The 15,584-nt window shown below is 39.7% G+C and overlaps 1 protein-coding gene across 4 annotated transcripts in view; it reads left to right on the forward strand.

The window, feature by feature from the left end:
* Positions 1–15,584, forward strand: part of spa17 (sperm autoantigenic protein 17) — a 36,637-nt gene that overhangs the window by 10,707 nt on the left and 10,346 nt on the right. Inside the window, exon 5 of one of the 4 annotated variants that reach the window (XM_061878248.1) lies at positions 1,221–1,527. The exons of the other annotated variants lie outside the window; for them this stretch is intronic. The gene's annotated coding sequence lies outside the window, so the exon portion shown is untranslated. Of the gene's footprint in view, positions 1–1,220; positions 1,528–15,584 lie in introns of those variants that run through there. 4 annotated transcript variants of the gene reach the window in all.

Genomic DNA, 15,584 nt, shown 5'->3' on the forward strand with positions numbered 1-15,584 from the left:
ATGGCTTTTAAATGGTGGGTTTTTGTCTGTGATGTAACATAATGAGATTATGATAGCATTACTGGCTTGCAATTACATTTGAAGCAATATTGTAGGTGTATCTTCTGTTTAAGTTTTACATGATCTACACTGCAAAAATTGAAATCTAAGTAAGATTAAATATCTCAAATAAGGGAGATATTTGCTTATTTTCTGTCTGATAAGATAATTCTTCTCATTAAGCAGATTTTATGTTAGACTGTTTTGCTTGTTTTAAGGGTTTAGGACCTAAATTATCTGAGTAAGATACTACAGCTTGTTGCTGAGATTTTATGTCATATATTGAGTAAAACATGCTTGAAACTAGAATGCCAACTCTTTATCGGCCGATAAATGCTTTAAAATGTGATATCGGAAATGATTGGTTTCAAAAAGTAAAATCTATGACTTTTTAAAACGCTGCTGTACGGAGTGATACACGAACGTAGGGAGAAGTACAGAGCGCCAATAAACCTTAAAGGCACTGCCATTGCGTGCCGGCTGAATCACATAATATCTACGGCATTTCACACTTATAAGTGAATGCAGGGCATACTTGCTCGACAGCCATACAGGTCACACTGAGGGTGGCCGTATAAACAACTTTAACACTTTTACAAATATGCGCCACACTGTGAACCCACACCAAACAAGAATCCATCCATCTATTTTTAACCGCTTATTCCCTTTGGGGTCGCGGGGTGTGCTGGTGCCTACTCAGCTACGATCGGGCGGAAGGCGGCGTACACCCTGGACAAGTCGCAGACCAAAACATGAATGACAAACACATTTTGGGAGAACATCCGCACCGTAACACAACATAAATACAACAGAACAAATACCCAGATCCCCTTGCAGCACTAACTCCTCCGGGACGCTACAATATACACCCCCCCTGCACTTGCTTTTAGTGAGAATATACTTATTTTAAGGTATTTTCGGGTTCATTGAGGTCAGGTAATTTTAACTTGTTTTGGAAAGTCTTGACAAGCTGAATTTTCTTGTTCTATTGGAAGATAATTTTGCTTAGTTCAAGTAAAATACCCCTCATTTTTGTATTTTTTTTTTCTTGTTTTTGAACACTGACTTTTTGTAGTGTAGCTGTGACCTATTGGATTTATTATTACTTCCCCCATGATGTTCACCTCTTCTGCTTCTACTTTGTCCTTTGGCTTCATCGTCTTATGGTCATGTGATCACAGTGGCCAGCCTGGTTCTTGGCAGCTGCCCCGTTGGCCGCGGGATGTCCTTGATGTCTTCTTCGTCTTTCTCCTTGGGCCAACTGAGTTCCTCCACGGCAACTTAGGGCATTACCTACATGCTTTTATTTTGATGGAATGATGTGTCCACTCATGAGGTCAGTAACCCACAGTTTGAAAAATGTTGTCTCTATTTCTCCTGTCGGTAGGTAGATTCTGTGTGTTGGAGTGAGCCTATTTATAACTAATAACTATTTTCGAAGTAACAGTATTGTACAGCAAGAAAAATGTTTTACATGATTGTACTTATTGCACTTAATTACACTTTGACTAATTGTATTGATCCCTAAGGGAAATTGTTTGATTGTTTGAATACTCTCAATAGCATTAGAAATGAGGAAAAATGAACAAAACCTGTTTCCATTTGAGTTGGGAAATTGTGTAAGGGGTAAATATAAACAGAATACAATGATTTGCAAATCCTTTTCAACCCATATTCAATTGAATGCACTACAAAGACAATATATTTGATGTTCAAACTCATACACTTTATATTTTTTTGCAGATAATAATTAACTTAGAATTTAATTGCTGCAACACGTGCCAAAGTAGTTGGGAAAGGGCATGTTCACCACTGTGTTACATCACCTTTTCTTTTAACAACACTCAATAAACGTTTGGGAACTGAGGAAACTAATTGTTGAAGCTTTGAAAGTGGAATTCTTTCCCATTCTTGTTTTGTAGAGATTCAGTCGTTCAACAGTCCGGGGTCTCCGCTTTCGTATTTTACGCTTCATAATGCGGCACACATTTTCCATGGGAGACATGTCTGGACTGCAGGTAGGCCAGGAAAGTACCCACACTCTTTTGTAACGAAGCCACACTGCTGTAACACCTGCTGAATGTGGCTTGGCATTGTCTTGCTGAAATAAGCAGGGGCGTCCATGAAAAAGACAGCGCTTAGATGGCAGCATATGTTGTTCCAAAACCTGTATGTACCTTTCAGCATTAATGGTGCCTTCACAGATGTGTAAGTTACCCATGCCTTGGGCACTAATGCACCCCCATTCCGTCACAGTGGCTGGCTTTTGAAATTTGCGTTGATAACAGTCTGGATGGTTTGCTTCCCCTTTGGTACGGATGACACGATGTCGAATATTTCCAAAAACAATTAGAAGTGTGGACTCGTCAGACCACAGAACACTTTTCCACTTTGCATCAGTCCATCTTAGATGATCTCGGGCCCAGAGAAGCCTGCGGCGTTTCTGGATGTTGTTGATTAATAGCTTTTGCTTTGCATTGTAGAGCTTTAACTTGCACTTACAGATATAGCGACAAACTGTATTTAGTGACAGTGGTTTTCTGAAGTGTTCCTGAGTCCATGTGGTGATATCCTTTAGAGCAGTGGTCCCCAACCACCGGGCCGTGGAAGAATTTTTTATTAATTTTTATTAAAAAAAAAATATATATATTTTTTTTTTTTTTTTTATTAAATCAGCATAAAAAAACACAATAAACACTTACAATTTTTCATGACAAACACGAACCTTTTTCATGACAAAGGGAAAAAAAAAAAAAAAAGTATTCCACCAAGTGCATCTCTATCCTACTTCAAAAGTGCACTAAAAGAACACCTCCAGGCAACTACAACCCTAGACTAACCCCCTCCCCAGATTGTAAATAATCAAATGTAAATAATCAAACCGGTATACTTGTTCTTATGCTTTCTGAGCTCACTCCACATCCCACCCCCCGGGTTGTAAATAATGTAAATAATTCAATGTATGTACTCTGATAATTAACTTATGTGATGACTGTATTACATACTTACCAACCCTCCCGGATTTTCCGGGAGACTCCCAAAATTCAGCGCCTCTCCCGAAAACCTCCCGGGACAAATTTTATCCCGAAAATCTCCCGAAATTCAGGCGGAGCTTGAGGCCACGCCCCCTCCAGCTCCATGCGGACCTGAATGAGGACAGTTTTCACGTCCGCTTTCCCACAATACAAACAGCGTGTCTGCCCAATGACTTTATAACTGTAGAATGATCGAGGGCGAGTTCTTGGTTTCTTATGTAGGTTTATTATTAGGCAGTTTTATTAACGTCCTCCCAGCGCGGTAACACACAACAGCAGAAGTCACGTTTTCGTCTACCGTAAAACAGTTTTTCTGCCGTAAACAGCAATTTACTGACACTTTTAATTCCAATGTTTTGCAATTTTCGTCTCACATTTCTACTGTTGTTTTCTTTTTAATAGACATGTTGTTATTTGGAAAAACACAACTTTTTAAATTTTAACAGACATTTTGGGTATAGTTGGGGTTGGGGCTGGTAGACCAGCCATGCCAGCAACTTAAGGGTTGCAGGTTCGATCACCGCTTCCGCCATCCTAGTCACTGCCGTTGTGTCTTTGGGCAAGACACTTTACCCACCTGCTCCCAGTGCCACCCACACTGGTCTAAATGTAAAAAAAAAAAATAATACATTTTAATGGCTTCACGGTGGCAGAGAGGTTAGTGCGTCTGCCAATACGAAGGTCCTGAGTAGTCAGGGTTCAAACCCGAGCTCGGGATCTTTCTGTGTGGAGTTTGCATGTTCTCTCCGTGAATGCATGGGTTCCCTGCGGGTACTCCGGCTTCCTCCCACTTTCAAAGACATGCACCTGGGGATAGGTTGATTGGCAACACTAAATTGGCCCTAGTGTGTGAATGTTGTCTGTCTATCTGTGTTGGCCCTGCGATGAGGTGGCGACTTGTCCAGGGTGTACCCCGCCTTCCGCCCGATTGTAGCTGAGATAGGCACCAGCGACCCCAAAGGGAATAAGCGGTAGAAAATGGATGGTTGGGTATATTTGCACAAAGTATTGGAATCAGTTCGGTATGGTCGATACCAGCCTGAATTTTACTCGGTGTAGATGATATTTGAGGTCCCCGACTTTGCCTCGTGCTGGCAGAACCATAATTCTGTTATTTCCACATATTTTCCATTTGAGAGAAGAGACACTTCCTCTACCGCCCCACTGATCGAAACTTGATTGAACGGTCCGTCGTCATCCTCGACATTTTTTCTGCTTTTTTAGCTGCTCTGATGTGCCTGGACAAGCACGTCAGGACAGTGGTGGAAAGAGTTGCTGAGAGGGTTGCCATGGTAACGATTCACTACTCTATCCTGCGTTCATGGAATTAATAAGAGAGGGCGATGTCGATTGTTGCCGAGCTTTATTTTAAACGCGGCTGCAAGCCGGTGTGTTGTGACTGCTGGGCTGCTAAAACCTGCGCAATTTAGAGTTTGGCGATGATTGACGAGTGCGAACCCCATTTTTGAAAAAAGTGAATCAAACGAACAAAGTGAAGTCACCAGAGAAGGAAGAAAAAATGACTGTCAGATGGAAGTGAGAATAATGGCTGGTTTCTCTGCTCTGCCCATGCGTCTTGTCTCTGAGGCTGGCAACGGCGTGTGGGCGGCCTCGCCAGCTGGGATCATAGGGATGGAGAGAAGGCTGTTTGCTCACGCTGCCTTTAATACATTTATAACGCCGCCCTGCGCTTTCCGCCTGTTTTTATTCTCGCACTACTACAGTTGCTGGAACTGAAAGTCAGCAGTTATTATTTATCGCGCATCTCGCTATTACGATGTGTTCTTCTCACGTGTTGGCTTTAATCTGCAGTTTGTGCACTATGGGCGCTCAGGTGTTTGTTTGTTTTTCTCCCCGACTTTAAATTGTTGCATGAGTTAAAGCAGTGGTTCTCAACCTTTTTTCAGTGATGTACCCCCTAATCCGAACAAAGCATTTTTGGTTGAAAAAAAAAAAAGATAAAGAAGTAAAATACAGCACTACAGTGGGGCAAACAGGTATTTAGTCAGCCAGCGATTGTGCAAGTTCTCCCACTTAAAATAATGACAGAGGTCTGTAATTTTCATCATAGGTACACTTCAACTGTGAAAGTCAGAATGTGAAAAAAAAATTCCAGGAATTCACATTGTAGGAATTTTAAAGAATTTATTTGTAAAATATTTGGTCAACCATTCAAAGCTCTCACTGATGGAAGGAGGTTTTGGCTTAAAATCTCACGATAAATGGACCCATTCATTCGTAACACGGATCAATCGTCCTGTCCCCTTAGCAGAAAAACAGCCCCAAAGCATGATGTTTCCACCCCCATGCTTCACAGTAGGTGTGGTGTTCTTGGGATGCAACTCAGTATTCTTCTTCCTCCAAACACGACAAGTTGGGTTTATACCAAAATGGATACATGGATGATACAGCAGACGATCGGGAGAATGTCATGTGGTCAGAAGAAACCAAAATAGAACTTATTTTCCACCATAATTTACAAATAAATGATTTAAAATTCCTACAATGTAAATTCCTGGTTTTATTTTTCACATTCTGTCTCTCACAGTTGAAGTGTACCTATGATGAAAAATACAGACCTCTGTCATCATTTTAAGTGGGAGAACTTGCACAATCACTGGCTGACTAAATACTTTTTTGCCCCACTGTATGTCATCAGTTTCTGATTTATTAAATTGTATAACAGTGCAAAATATTGCCCATTTGAAGTGGTCTTTCTTGAACTATTTGGAAAAAAAAGATATAAAAATAACTAGGGATGCATCGATTAATCGCTAACTGAATATATTCGGCCGAAAATGGGAAAAAAAAGCCACATTTGGCCTTCGGTGGAATGAGTTAAAAACAAGGCCTAATAGTGGCGTGTGATGCAATTTTTTGACGCGGTGACGCTATCAACCAACGTGCAGTGACACGGTGACGTTGGGATATGTTGTTTACCCGTATAAGTGTATGAGGTTACAAGCACACACTTAATTGAGATTTACTTGATCCTTCTGTTTACATTATTAGCATATCTACTGTGGCTAAGCAGACTTTTGCCAAAAGGACAATAATTCATTTGTTGTGGGTTTATCCACTTTAATACACTTTATTTTTTTTTTTGGAATGCATGTTTTGTTTGAAGGCCTAATATAAATGAAAAACTTTGTGCTTTTTTTGAAAAGCAAAGACTACTGGAATATTAGAAAAATGTCAATATTCAATAAAAAAGTACTTTATTTGAAAAACATGTCTAAATATTTATTCTAGGCTATTTATGCAATATTAAACAAATTGTGAAAAACTGCATTCATTATTAGGTATTCGGCCTTCGGCCAAGCGTTTAAGTTTTATTCGGCTTCGGCCACAAATTTTAATTTCGGTACATCCCTAAAAAAAACTAAAAACGTGTTGAAAAATAAACAAGTGATTCAATTATAAATTAAAGCTGCAAGCACCGTTGGTCGGGTCCGCCTTTGTTTGCTGCCGCCGCTTCTCAAGCCCTGATCTTAGTCAGACCTACATAGAGGTTTTTGTTTCATGTCTGTACGACATTCATAACAGACGTTACAAGCAGTTTTGTCAGGGGTTTTTCCTAGGGGGCGCTAGAGCGCAATTTTGACTTTAGGGGTTTGGTTTTTTATTAGATGGCAATTTTCGCCAGTCCTGATGTGTGTGTACAATTGGGTGAGTTTTGAAGCATGTTAAGGTGGTCAAATTACAGATTGGCGTTTCTGGATGTTGTTGATAAATAGCTTTCGCTTGGAATAGTAGAGCTTTAACTTGCACTTTGAAGCATTTTAAGGTGGTCAAATTACAGCTCAAAGGAGGCAAAAATTAAATTTTTTAGGAAAATTTCCACAGGGGTTTTTTGAAGGCGCGTAAAATCCAAACCGGAGAACTTATCAAAACTCTTTCGATAACTTTTAATCAGAAGGGTTCAAACTCTCTCCTGTGCGAGTTTGAAGCCGAAACGACAAACGCTCTCAGAGGAGATAACGTTTGAAAAAAGGTGACGGGTGTTTATAAAACTTTTATTTTGAAGGGGTAATTTTTAACTTCTTGTTTATTTTTGCTGAAGGATGTCAATTATTAAAATGTAGGTCTAAGTGAGACCTACATAGAGGTTTTAGTTTCATGTCTCTCCGACCTTCCTACCGAAAGTTACAAGCAATTTTGTCTGAGTTTTCTTCCTAGGAGCAGTTTTTTCAGTGTTTTATTGAAAAATTGCGCTTTAGCGCAATTTTAAGTTTTGGGGTTTGTTTTTTTCGTCAGATCGCAATTTCTGCCAGTCCTGATGTGTGTGCCAGGTTTGGTGAGTTTTGAAACATTTTAAGGGGGTCAAATTACAGCTCAAAGAGGCAAAAATTGCATTTTTTTGCGCAAATTTTGTTTTGAAGGGGTTTTTGCCAACTTCCTGTAGATTTTTTCTGAAAGAAGTGAGTGTATGAAAATTGGGTCTAAGTCAGACCTACATAGGAGTTTTTGTTTCATGTCGCTATGACATTCCTAACAGAAGTTACATGCAGTTTTGTCTGTAATTTTTTCCTAGGGGGCGCTAGAGCGCAATTTTCATTTTGGGGGATTGGTTGCTTAATATGTTGGGAAGGTTTGCTATACCAACGTGTGTGTCAAATTTGGTGAGTTTTGAAGCATGTTAAGGGGGTCAAATTACAGCGCCTAGGTGCGGAATAATAATATAACACAGCAGTTTCAATAGGGTCCTTGGCCCATGAGTCCTTTGCCATGGGCCAAGGACCCTAATAAAGATGTTTACACATAGACGCAATCATCAACTTAAAGTGCCTTCTTTGGGGATTGTAATAGAGATCCATCCGGATTCATCAACTTAATTGTAAACATTTCTTCACAAAAAAATAAATATGTCCTCAAAAAATCTTGCTGTCAACACTGAATATTGCATTGTTGCATTTCTTTTCACAGTTTATGAACTTATATCCATATTTTGTTGAAGTATTATTCAATAAATATATTTATAAAAGGATTTTTGAATTGTTGCTATTTTTAGAATATTTTTTAAAAAATCTCACGTACCCCTTGGCATACCTTCAAGTACCCCCATTTGAGAACCACTGAGTTAAAAGGTCCTGTTGGGCCATAATGGGAACCCAGCAGGTCAGCAACCTTAATGAGGCTTGATAAGACTGAACACATGCTGCCATGTTTGTAGGAGGTCTCTCCATCCCCTCCTCTTCCCTACCTCTATCTTCATTCTCTCTCTCTCTCTAGCTCTCTCCCTGTGTGTGTGAGCGGATGTTGCCGAGCATGCACTGATTGTTGGGAAGAGGCAGTGAGGCATCTGTATGTAAGCAGAGTCACTTATAGCGAGCAGCAGGGAAGTCATATTAGGGTCAAGCTACCTGAAGACTGAGTGACAGACATGGACTGCCATAATGTGAGTAAAGTGTTCTTGTTAACTTTTGAGTACTATTTTGCCATTGTTTACGTATTACACTTTAACCTATAATGCACTTTTTTTTTATCATGAGTGGATTACATGAATGTTGCATCACAAGCGACTGTGCTGTGCGTGTATAGCCACATAGAAACAATCCCAGTCAGTGTTTTAGTACCCTGGCAGCTGAGTGAGCAGTCAGACAGCGAGGCTAATGAATCCTGGATGCGCAGGTGGGTGGTCGCCCTCCCACACTGGAAGGTGTTACACCGGAGACATGATACAGTGGGACGACAGCTCGGCTCCCTCGCTCTGTGTGGGATGCCTTTTTTTGTGTGTGTGTGTGTGTGCAAAATGTCAGTCTGCGTTCTTTTTTTCCCCCCCTTGCCATGCTCCCAGTGCAGAATCCGTGTTTACAAACCCCGTTTCCATATGAGTTGGGAAATTGTGTTACATGTAAATATAAACGGAATACAATGATTTGCAAATCATTATCAAGCCATATTCAGTTGAATATGCTACAAAGACAACATATTTGATGTTCAAACCTTGGGGAAGGTGGCAATAAATGCTGATAATGTTGAGGAATGCTCATTAAACACTTATTTGGAACATCCCACAGGTGTGCAGGCTAATTGGGAACAGGTGGGTGCCATGATTGGGTATAAAAAGAGCTTCCCAAAAAATGCTCAGTCTTTCACCAGAAAGGATGGGGTGAGGTACACCCCTTTGTCCACAACTGCGTGAGCAAATAGTCAAACAGTTTAAGAACAACATTTCTCAAAGTGCAATTGAAAAAAAAATTGGGATTTCAACATCTACGGTCCATAATATCATCAAAAGTTTCAGAGAATCTGGAGAAATCACTCCACGTAAGCGGCATGGCCTGAAAACGACATTGAATGACCGTGACATTCGATCCCTCAGACGGCACTGTATCAAAAACCGACATCAATCTCTAAAGGATATCACCACATGGGCTCAGGAACACTTCAGAAAACCACTGTCACTAAATACAGTTTGTCGCTACATCTGTAAGTGCAAGTTAAAGCTCTACTATTCAAAGCCAAAGCCATTTATCAACAACATCCAGAAACAACGCCGGCTTCTCTGGGTCCGAGATCATCTAAGATGGACTGATGCAAAGTGGAAAAGTGTTCTGTGGTCTGACGAGTCCACATTTAAAATTGTTTCTGGAATTATTCGACATCGTGTCATCCGAACCAAAGGGGAAGCGAACCATCCAGACTGTTATCGACACAAAGTTCAAAAGCCAGTATCTGTGATGGTATGGGGGTGTATTAGTGCCCAAGGCATGGGTAACTTACACATCTGTGAAGGCACCATTAATGCTGAAAGGTACATACAGGTTTTGGAACAACATATGCTGCCACCTAAGCGCCGTCTTTTTCAGAAACGCCCCTGCTTATTTTAGCAAGACAATGCCAAGCCACATTCAGCACGTATTACAACAGCGTGGCTTCGTAAAAGAGTGCGGGTACTTTCCTGGCTCGCCTGCAGTCCAGACCTGTCTCCCATCGAAAATGTGTGGCGCATTATGAAGCGTAAAATACGCTTTTATGTAGCGACTGAAGCGCTACATAAAACAAGAATGGGAAAAATTCCACTTTCAAAGCTTCAACAATTAGTTTCCTCAGTTCCCAAACGTTTATTGAGTGTTGTTAAAAGAAAAGGTGATGTAACACAGTGGTGAACATGCCCTTTCCCAACTACTTTGGCACGTGTTGCAGCCATGCAATTATAATTTAATTATTACTTGCAAAAAAAAAAAGGTTTTTGATTTTGAACATCAAGTATCTTGTCTTTGTAGCATATTCAAATGAATATGGGTTGAAAATAATTTGCAAATCATTGTATTCATTTTATATTTACATCTAACACAATTTCCCAACTCATATGGAAACGGGGTTGGAACATGAGTTGTCGACTCGGTGCTGTGTCCCTTTTTGTGTGGTGTGTGACGAGACAGAATTGATTCTTACGCCTACTGCATGTCTTTGGGAAGTCGGATGACGAGTGAAGGAGCTGATGTGGAATTTTGAGGTTGTCAACGTTTTCATCCTAGAGTTTAGAGTCATAACTTTATCTTTACTTCATCTGTGCGTCGGCTTTAATGACATACTTGCCAACCTTGAGACCTCTGAATTCAGGAGATTGGGTGGGGGAGTTAGTGCTGCAAGGGGGTCTGGGTATTTGTTGTGTTGTGTTTACGTTGTGTTACGGTGCATAGGTTCTCCCGAAAAATTGTTTGTCATTCTTGTTTGGGGTGGGTTCACAGTGTGGCGCATATTTGTGACAGCGTTATAGTTGTTTATACGGCCACCCTCAGTGTGACCTGTATGGCTGTTGACCAAGTGTGTCTTGCAATAATAAACAATATAATATTGACGTGTCTGAAAGGGCGGGTGCACTTTCTGTATTAGTGGTGTCATCCATGCTTAAACAATCAACAAGACAACAACTTTTTTAAGTCACAGATTGAGTTATTAAACTGACATTGGAAAATATTGAATGTTGTTATCGCAGCTCATTTCATAATGTATTTTGATATTCATTTGATGCATTGGTTTCTACAGGTGGGAATAACAAAAAGGTTGTAAAGATAAATATACATGTATTGTCATTCGTGGTAAATAAGGGGTGTCCAAACTTTTTCCACAGAGGGCCGCGTGGAAAAATTCAAACATGCGGGGGCTATTTTGATATTTTTCATTTTCAAACCATAACAAAATATATATATTTGTTTTCAATCCTTAGGGCTCCTGGGGAGCATAGAGGGTCTCAGACACTAAAATGTTAAAAATAAGTAAAATTATTATTTTTTTATTTATTTAATGCTTACAGTAAATCTCTATATCAACTTGAGGTTGATACAAAGTAAAACAAATAAGGTTTTATGCCTTTTCTGTCAAAGACAACTTAGTTTTTTTATAGTAAAACTGAATTATGCAGTATTTAGATAGATCAAGGGTAGGGAACCTATGGCTCTAGAGCCAGATGTGGCTCTTTTGATGACTGCATCTGGCTCTCAGATAAATCTTAGCTGACATTGCTTAACACGATAAGTAATGAAAAATTCCGCTGGTAATCACAGTGTCAAAAATAACGTTCAAAATATAAAACATTCTCATGCATTTTAATCCATCCGTCCGGTTTCTACCGCACCTGTTTAAGAAGTGGCATTAATGGTAAGAAGTATTTTATTTATTGTTGTTTAGCTTCAGAATAACAATGTTATTAAAATGAATAAGAGACTTATTTATACTCTAAAAATATTGGTCTTACTTAAAAATGCATGCATTTAGTTGTAATCAATCTTAAAAAAAATATTATATGGCTCTCACGGAAATACTTTTTAAAATATTTGGCTTGTATGGCTCTCTCAACCAAAAAGGTTCCCGACCCCTGAGATAGATAGATAGTACTTTATTGATTCCTTCAGGAGAGTTCCTTTATTTAGCAATTAAAGCCCTCAAAGTTCAATAATGCAGGACACCATTGATTTTAATTATTTAATATTTTTGAATAATCACAGTGAAAAGTTAAACAAAATCATACTAAATATATTTGAGATCCGAAAGGTTCCCCACTCATAAAGTGATGCATTTTTTTTTTTTTTTTTTTTTTTTTTTTACTTTTAACACTTAAATTTCAAGATCAACTTCCGATATATCTGTCGATTTTAAGTTTGAACTATTATTTTATTTGTTTTATGCTCTTTGCTCATGTTTTTATATGGCAACCACACAACATATGCAATATTTTTTCCACATAAAACATTTTAAAGTGATAATTTTTAAGTAATAATTCTTTATAACATAGATTTTGTCCTTTTTTTTTTTGAGCAATGGAAAAAAAGAAGAAAAAAAAGAAAAAAGTGAAAAAAAAAACTGCCTGCATGGCAGCTTTGTGTCAACATTGCCACTTTTTCTCATTAAATTTCACCTCTTTCCACTTTTTTTTTAATGTTTATTTTTTATTTTTGCAATACTATCAATTTTGCAATTTTTGCAGAATGTGTGGCGGGCCTGTAAACGATAATTTTACCAAGAGGAGAAATGGAGAGAACATTTGGAGGCAATGTGGGTGACTGACTGACCTTTAACGTCCCCCATGGATGTGTGCCGTGGTCCTCCCTGCAGGAGGAACGCAGCCGGCCCCAGGAGGAGGAGGACATCATGGACATCCCGCTGGATGACCCCGAGGCCAACAGAGCGGCCGCCAAGATCCAGGCCGGCTTCCGTGGTCACATGACCCGCAAGAAGATGAAGCCAGAGGACAAAGCGGAGGCAGAAGAGGTGAGCGACGTGTTCACCGGGTGGCGAAATCCTCTTCATGAAAGCAATTTAATTCCAATTGAAATGACAGTCATGCCTTGATTTGCATGTTACATCTTGGACAAAAAAACACCACTTAAAAATCCATACATAACTAATGAAACCATTTGGAGCCGGTCTTCTAAGCTATTCTATGAGTGATTAATGCGATGCATAACCGAGCGACTCATTAAATTACCCCATAGGCTCTCCAACAAGCAACAGCTGATTGAATCCTCTCTCAAAGCGCTGATAAATGAAACCAACTACACTCGACGTGTAAGTTGTTAAATCACCAGTGGGAGAATTGAAACGTTAATTGAGCATAAAAGTCGTCACTCTCCAGAAGACATTACAATTAATGCAGCCGAACATCTGAAAAATGAAATGAGAACAAATAGATATTCGACCCCTTAAATCAGGGGTGTCAAACTCAAATACAGAGTGGGCCAAAATTTAAAACTGAACAAAGCCGCGGGCCAAGGTTGAAAAAAATTAACCTTTTAATAGGGACCCAAACAAGTTGTGCATTGAATATTGAACAAGCAAGGCTTATATAACTTTATAGTGACATCCCCATCTGTCGGGGGATGTATATTGTAGCGTCCCGGAAGAGTTAGTACTGCAAAGGGTTCTGGGTATTTGTTCTGTTGTGTTAAGGTGCGGATGTTCTCCCAAAATGTGTTTGCCATTCTTGTTTGGTATGGGTTCACAGTGTGGCGCATATTTGTAACAGTATTAACATTTTTTATATGGCCACCGTCAGTACGATCTGTATGGCTGTTGACTAAGTATGTCTTGCAGCTGTATGTGTGAGTGTGTTTAAAAGCCGCATATATTATATGACTGGGTTTGTAGGGGACACTAAAGACAATGCCTATAAGGCACATCATCAATATAGATGAATCTCAAGGGAAATTGGGAGGGTGGAAAAGTCTGTTAGTGATGAAATCGATGTTACAACGGCACCTCCGCTGTATAATACCGGCGGGCCAGCTCTAATGTTAATTTGATAAAGCCTCAAGGGCCAAATAAAATTATTCGGCGGGCCAGAGTTTGACACCCATGCCTTAAATGATTGTTAATTACTTACTTACTGTCAAGTCGGGGACTATGAGATGGTTGTTTTCCCGGGATGCAAGTGAACTTGGAGCGCAGATGGCGTGAAGGTAGAGACATCTTTTATTTTAACACTATAACTAAAAAACAGGAACCAACAAAAGGCGCTCACAAGGAGGTACAAAAACTTGGCAGTGAAAACAAAACTTGCACTAAGGCACAACTATGAACCTTTTTGGCTAAGAGAGCCGAAAAGCCAAATATTTTAAAATGTATTTCCGTAAGAGCCATATAATATTTTTTTTAACACTGAACACAACTAAACGCGTGCATTTTTAAGTAAGACCAACATTTCTAGAGTATAATAGGTCTCTTATTCTTTGTAATAACATTGTTATTCTGAAGCTAACTGTGGAGGGGGCGTGGCCTGCGGGCCTGCAGCGACAGGTGCGTAGGAGGCCCACCTGGGCCTTGTTATCTATTCACCTGTCCCTCTGTTATAAGCAGCAGCCAGGAGGAGAGATGGGGTTGGGGCTGGAAATACAATTGCTGGAAAACAACTGAGAGACTTATTGAAAAATAAAACAATATTGCAACCCTGAAAAAGGCTCTCATGTCGGTGCTTGGGGGTCTGAAGAACCCCCAGGAGGGCAAGCCCCACACTAACCAATAATAACTAAATAACTTCTTACCATTACCGCAACTTCTTGAACGGATGGATGGATTAAAAATGCATTAGAATGTTTTATATTTTGAACATCTTTTTTAACACTGTGATTACAAGTGAAATTATTCATTACTTATCGTTTTAAGCAACATCAGCTCAGATTTATCCGAGAGCCAGATGCAGTCATCAAAAGAGCCACATCTGGCTCCCGAGCCATAGGTTCCCTACCCCTGCACTATGGCATAAATAACGAAAAGCTTACTTGGAACGGAACGAGAAAGGGACATGGATCATTGGCATGGTTCTTTACAAGGTGCGTAGCAGGTGATAGATGGTGATGTTGCCAGGACGAACAACAGAAACAGACTGGCTTAAATAGCAGTGACATGATCAGTGAAAACAGGTGTGCGAGTGCAAAACGTGAAACAGGTGCATGACATGAGGACAAGGTGAGAACTTATGGGTTGCTATGGTGACAAAAGTGCACAAAGAGTCCAAAAACAAAACCGAACATGACTAAAACAAAAACATGATCACACAAACATGACACTTACTGCCCTTTGTGCCTTCATTGGCATGTCGGGCAGCAACAAATTTCCTCCACTTCTGTCGGTCCTGGGCCAGTTTCCGGAAAGACTCCCATGTGTTGTATAGGTCATTCAATTCTCTCTATTGCAATGCACGTTTCCTGACTTGAGGGGCCTACTTTTACTCATTTTAGTTTTGTCGGATTCATTGGAATGTATGTACTATGACATCACCAGGTGGCTTGGTACACACTATATTAGTACCAGTAAACTAATAAGATTTACCTTTTCACTACAGAAAAAAATGTTAGATTGTAAGTATGGGCATGAACCTCTACATAACAAGCTACATATTTAATTACAGATTTGTATGTAGAAATACACAAACTAAAAAAAAACTCAGATTTACCATAAAATTACCGTATTTTTTGGAGTATAAGTCGTTCCGGAGTATAAGTTGCACCTGCCGAAAATGCATAATAAAGAAGGAAAAAAACATAAATAAGTCGCGTTTTTTGGGGA

This window comes from Nerophis ophidion, linkage group LG18 (assembly GCF_033978795.1).
Source record: "Nerophis ophidion isolate RoL-2023_Sa linkage group LG18, RoL_Noph_v1.0, whole genome shotgun sequence".
In the NCBI taxonomy this organism is placed as follows: Eukaryota; Metazoa; Chordata; class Actinopteri; order Syngnathiformes; family Syngnathidae; genus Nerophis; species Nerophis ophidion.